Genomic DNA, 6,084 nt, shown 5'->3' on the forward strand with positions numbered 1-6,084 from the left:
GGTTAATTAGGCAGCCCTTGTAAGGCAATACACTTCCCTATTCTCCCTAAAAACTCTGGTAAGTAACCAGCAGTTTCACAGTAGGTTTCTGGGCCTTTTGTGGTTAATAGTTGGCATTTATCTCCCTCTATCCATCTCATTACATCATCCCCTTAATAACTCATCTCCTCATGTGCAAATTAATCTTTGATTGACCTTGCAGATTAGCATTGAGGATCTCTTGACTCATAGAAGTTGTGGGCCGCTTCTGTTTGATGTTTAGCTTTGCCAACAGCTCTTTTAATAATGCAGTAGAGGGAATGGGCTTCGCACACCAAGGGTCTCAGAAACTGGCAGCATTCCCAGGTTTTACTGTGCATGCATGGTCTGATGAGACGCAAAAGCAGACACAGGGATGGCAGAATATTGTTGCTCTTGTACATGCTAGACACAGAACTGATACTCTGTATTGTGTTTGGTCCACATTGGATGCTAAGAAATCCAGGATCAGCCAGTAACATCAGCCAGTAACACTGTGGCTGTTCCTATGCTGCATTGAAGTTGACTGTAGCACCGGACTGTAGCGGCCTAAAAGTTGATTGTAGCAGTGGAGATACAACTTCAAGATAAACTGAGTTTTAAGAGATACTTACTTCATGTTTCCCCTTTCGTGTAACTTCTAAAAGTATTTATTCATTTCCTTTTTGTCCATCATTTTATATATAGTTTAGTAGTGTCAGTGTTATATAACACTTGATATAATATTCTAGCATGCCTTTAAGTGTTTGAAAAGCGATAGTACTCCTGGAACTGATTTTAAGTAGGTAGCTAAAGATGAGAACTTATTTTGCTTTTCTGGCATGCCGGTGCTTTGGCACCTTCCAGGATAGGTATTGTGGTGTTTTTCGGCACTCCAGCCAAAAAATGTTGCCTACCTCTGCTGTAGGGGGATTTATAGACATACTCTGGGAGGCCGGGGGAGGAAGCGCTTTAATTAGAGCAGCTCTGAGAGCCGCACTAATTAAAAGTGCCAGGAGCATCAGTGTCCCAAAGCTGAAAAATGGCAGCAGGGTGCTTTCAAATAAAGCTCGTTGAATGAGCTTTTGTTTAAAGCACCCCACACACATTTTTCAGTGTGAGGACACTGGAGGCTGCTGGAGCATGGTCATTTCCATGTTCCAGCAGGCTCGTTTAATCGAATTTGTTCTGATGCGCTGTAATTACAGAGTTTCCCTGCACATGTATAGGAGCCCTAGGCCACCACCCAGCCCTAGCTCCTGTTTGTTTTGGGTTGGAAGCTGCTTTTGACGGAGTCATTTTGGAATATAAATATAAAGGCCAAGCCTCTTCCCAAGGCAAAGTAGCAATAGCAGGACTTCCCTCTACAGATGGAACACAAATGCAAATGTTATCCACTCATTCATACTTGTGTACACTTGCTTGATACTTAGTATCACAAGCTGTACAATATCTGTGGACCCCGAATAACGATGCTCTTATCCACTCACTCCCTGATTCAGCAATCCCTTCCCCCTGTCCTTTCCATTGGGCAGGTCTAGGATTTTGAAAAGCAGGGAGCAAATGGTGTGGCACATCGTCACATATAGCACATATTTTTCTGTAGTTGACAAGAAACTAGGTGCTTTACTAATATGCTAGGGAGCTAGTATTGTATCATTCAGTTTAAGATCAAAGCAGAAACAAATACAACTATTGGTATGTGCACTAATTTGCTAAATTGTATACGAAGCTTTTTTTAAAAAAGAACTAGGCAAAAATAGTCAAAGCAATCAAAAACGTCTGCGTTGTTAGTTTTAGTCCTGTAGTCATTATAGTTAAATGTACATCTCTTATTCAGATTTATAAAACAAAATCTAGCCTTCTTGAACATCTTGACAGTGCATGCAATACTGTCAGTCATTTCCACTTCTGAGTTAATATTACCACACCTGAGTTAGGGTTTTTAGCTAGAGCTAAAAACGGTCTGCAGAGCTATGGAATAAGAGACATTATGAAATAAAGCTCATTGGGATGGCTAACAGGCAGCAAATATGCAGAAGAAAGGATTGTTTGAATGGCAGAACAAGAGCATTGAAAAGGAGAGAGGGTCATTAAAACCTGCAGACTGGAGAGAGATTAGCAGGAATCAGGGAGATGATAATGAGCCATGAAGTTAATTAACTGTTTTGAGGGAAAGAGAAAGAGAGAAAGACATGACTGCCTGAATAGAAATGCCACTGCCCCTCTCAGGCAGTTGGTTTTAAAGTTTGGATGGAGCAGGAATCAAAATCAGGTGCACCGCTGCATCCCTGAGGTCTGCCCCAATTCTTTCCGCTGCTTTCCCTTTTCCTTATGCAACTTACTTTACACCTTTTTATTGACTACCTCTGATCTTTGCAAGTTGATTCATAGCACCTCACAAATAAACCTGTCTACAAAAGCTTATGCCTTTGAGTTGGCCTCCAACATGTCGCCCTGCCCTGCCTTTTGTCACTCTTCCTGCCACTCTTACACTGCTCTGAGAGAAGTTCCTTTGAAGACACTTACAATAGCATAATTAGCCACGGCATGAATTGGAACAGGTCATGTCTCTCAGTCACTGTTTCCTAGGTTGGGCAAGCATCGCTTTATGTGTTTACCATTGCTGATATAACCTTCAAATGAGAATAAACTGTACAGCCTGGAAACTCTTTTTTGACTCGATGAAAGCTAAGCTCCTGGAACACCAAGTAACACTTGCCAGGAAAAAAACACCACCTGACACCGAACAAGTGTCAGTGCTGGAATTAGACCTTGAGGTTTTGAGGCCAAACCTTGGCTCCATTACATTATTGATTATAGGTTTGTTATCACCAATTAGCAAATGTGGTCAAGTGTAAAGAAAGCAAGTGAGCGTGACAGGTGAATGGTTCATTTGGTTGATTAGGATGAACAGCGAGAATTTCAAAGCGTACCTAGGCTTCAGATCCTTGCAAACTTTCCCTCTCTTCAGGTGTAAGCAAAAAACCCTTCTTGTTTGTAACTGGGTATTACCATGTTATTTTAGAAAAGCAATATTACAATCATGCCTTACTTTATCTTACATCTTGGCACTCTACATACTCAAATATATATTGCTTCCCCCCCACCCCATCTCTCCCCCAAATACACTATTAAAATTGTTACACTGTACCGGTGTCATGTAGTAATTTTTTGAATTGGTGGTGACTTAAAACTTCACTGAGCTTTCCCTCCTTTTCAAAATCTTGGTAATAGAAGTTCTGACCTCTGGACTTGCAATATTCTTGTAGCAGCCACAATATGTTGTGTTGAACTCCCTGCTCTGGCAGCTGCAGGGATACAAGATGCATTGTATTAGTCAGTCATTTACTTAGCAGAAGTGTTTTCTTGCTACCTGTCAGTGCCATCCATTAAAGAAAAAATGAAAACAAATATGGTTCACAGAAGGGTTTGCTTAATTGGAAGATAATATTATTTCAGTAGGCACTAAACTGACAACTCATTTAAGCGCATACTTTAACTTTGATTATGGGATTGTCTATATAATTTATTTGGTTTTGTTCCTGTAGCACAAGTACCTCACAGTCTTTATCCTCAACCCCTGTGGATGGGGATAGTGCTCTTATACACATTTTCTGCAGCCGTAAAAAAAAAAAAAAAATTGGCTAAAGGGCAAATTTTTTAATACATGATTTTCAGACTCCTCTTGATTGCAGTGGGAGTCACTTTTTAAAAAATCTGGCTGTATATGACCTCCCTGAGATTGCTGAAGAAGATACTGACAGAGCAAGGGATTGCTCTCAGATCTCCCAAGTCCCGGACCAGCACCCTAATCACTAGGTAATCCTCCTCTCTGACTCATTGACTTCAGTGGGATTACTTATGGACAGACTCTACGTCCAAATCCCTACCAGTTTAGCTCTACTATCACACTACTGAGAAGGTTCAGGCAAATGAGACACTAACATAAGTCTTTACCACCATAGATAAACACTTCCACAGAAGAAAGCACATGATCATGAACGTTTATCATAGAATCATAGAAGTCGGGTCGAAGGGACCTTGGAGATCTTCAAGTCCGACCCCCTGCCTGGGCAGGAGAAAAACTGGGCTCAAATGAGTCCAGCCAAGTAGGCATCAAGCCTCTTCTTAAAGACCCCCAGGGTAGCAGCCAGCACCACTTCCCTTGGAAGTTGGTTCCAGCTCCTAGCCGCCCTGACTGTGAAGTAGTTCTTACAGATGTCTAATCTAAACCTACTCTCCAACAACTTGTGGCTGTTATTCCTTGTTATGCCAGGGGGCGCGAGGGGAAACAAGGTTTCTCGCAAATCCTTTTGGCCCCCCCTAGTGAGTTTATAGATGGTCACCAGGTCCCCCCTCAGCCTTCTCTTGTGAAGGCTGAACAGGTTCAGATCCCACAGTCTCTTTCTGTAGGGTCTGCCCTGTAGTCCCCAGATCATGAGGGTGGCCCTCCTCTGGATCCTTTCAGTGTTGTCCACATCCCTCCTGAAGTGGGGCACACTTCATAATTCATTCATCCTAAGTTCAGGTACCCAGTGGTACATGACTGGGATTTAGAAATACTGGCTTCCTTGCCCAGAGCTTGTCTAACTGAGTTCTGGTGCCCTTTAGTAACAACGTACAACACTGTCAGGATAAGAACTTTTCATTACCCTGCCCCTGAATCTTCCATGAAAACAAGGTCTTCCTCCTTCTTTCTCTCATTTTATCAATAGATTGTTGTATATGCTTTCTTCTTCCATGAGCTTTGGTCTACAGGGCTACTCTTCTATAAGCTGCCATATTTAATAAGAGCATCTCAATGCATTTTGCATGATGCATCTATTCAGTTTCACAAAACTTGGCAGATAGGCGAAGTGAAACGAAAGCTAACTTTCTGAGTCAACTGAGTATGGAAGTATCACTAGCCATATTCAGCCTCTTTGTTTTCTTGATTGACATAAATGATAATGCTCTAATGTAGTCTCAATATGTATACACAGAGGTCAAGATCATAGTCTCTAGCTTCAGTGGGGGTCTGATAAAACATAATCATAGTGTACATCCTGTCCAAATAATTCTTTATTCACAAGGAAAGCTTGCTGTGTGGATGACCTGCATAAAGACATATTGACATCCCCCAAAGATAGTGTACATCAGTTGCAGAGGACTGGGGAATATTTCCACGTGTGGAAGAAATGCTGAGATCTGATTTACTGGTATAAATATGTGCTGTTTCTTTATGTTCTAAGGAGGGGAGCAAAACAAAGTGCTGTATGAGAGAAGTGACACTTCAAAACATGCTTTTTCTGCTGATTTGGATACTGCTGTTCAGAGCTGAACTACAGGCCTCTCTTTCCCCTGCTGCCGCTGCTGTCACTTAGGTAAAGATGTTGCCTGCTGGGTCTAAAGTTAATTTATGCTCTTGCAAGAGACAAGGAGGAAAAAGAACTTCAATGTGCTAAAAACAGGCACAACTTCAAAACGTAGCCTAAAAATAAGGATATTTGAGTCACCTACCCCTTAGCAGATTCATTTTCTGTTCTTGTAAGGAGGAGAAAGGTGATTACTGCCCAGCACCATTTTTAATACAAAACCGAATCAAGCACAAACACTTAGATCATCAGCAGGATTTTGGTACCTAACTCCCGTTGATATATAGGAATAAGATGCCTAAATACCACTGAAGTTATTGGCCAAAAAGACTGTGCTATCTTCAGAAACTACCTATTAGACCAGTAAAGTCATGTTTTCTTTGAGAGCTCTAAGAATCAGTGTCTTACTTAAATCCTTGGTATTTGTTTTAGAAAGCCACATTCAAGTAGGTGTGTCATCCTAGTCACTGGTGTAAAGTTGTATTAACTCAATCTCTCTAATATCAAATTCTTGCCTTAGCCAAGGTCCTTCCTATGTCACCTTGGGCAAATTACTCAATTCTGTCTATCTCTCCTCTCTATATTCAGTTGTAGATTGGTTGGGTTGGTATCGACTGTAGGGGGTTTTGCTTTCCTCTCTAGCAGGGGGCATGGGCGACTGGTGCCACCTTAGTTAGGGGGGGCATATGCCCCCCCCAGTGACTAGTCAGTGACCGGGGACACTCTTGCC

The sequence above is a fragment of the Crocodylus porosus genome, unplaced genomic scaffold (genome assembly GCF_001723895.1).
Source record: "Crocodylus porosus isolate Cpor-Errol unplaced genomic scaffold, CroPor_comp1, whole genome shotgun sequence".
Classification (NCBI taxonomy): Eukaryota; Metazoa; Chordata; order Crocodylia; family Crocodylidae; genus Crocodylus; species Crocodylus porosus.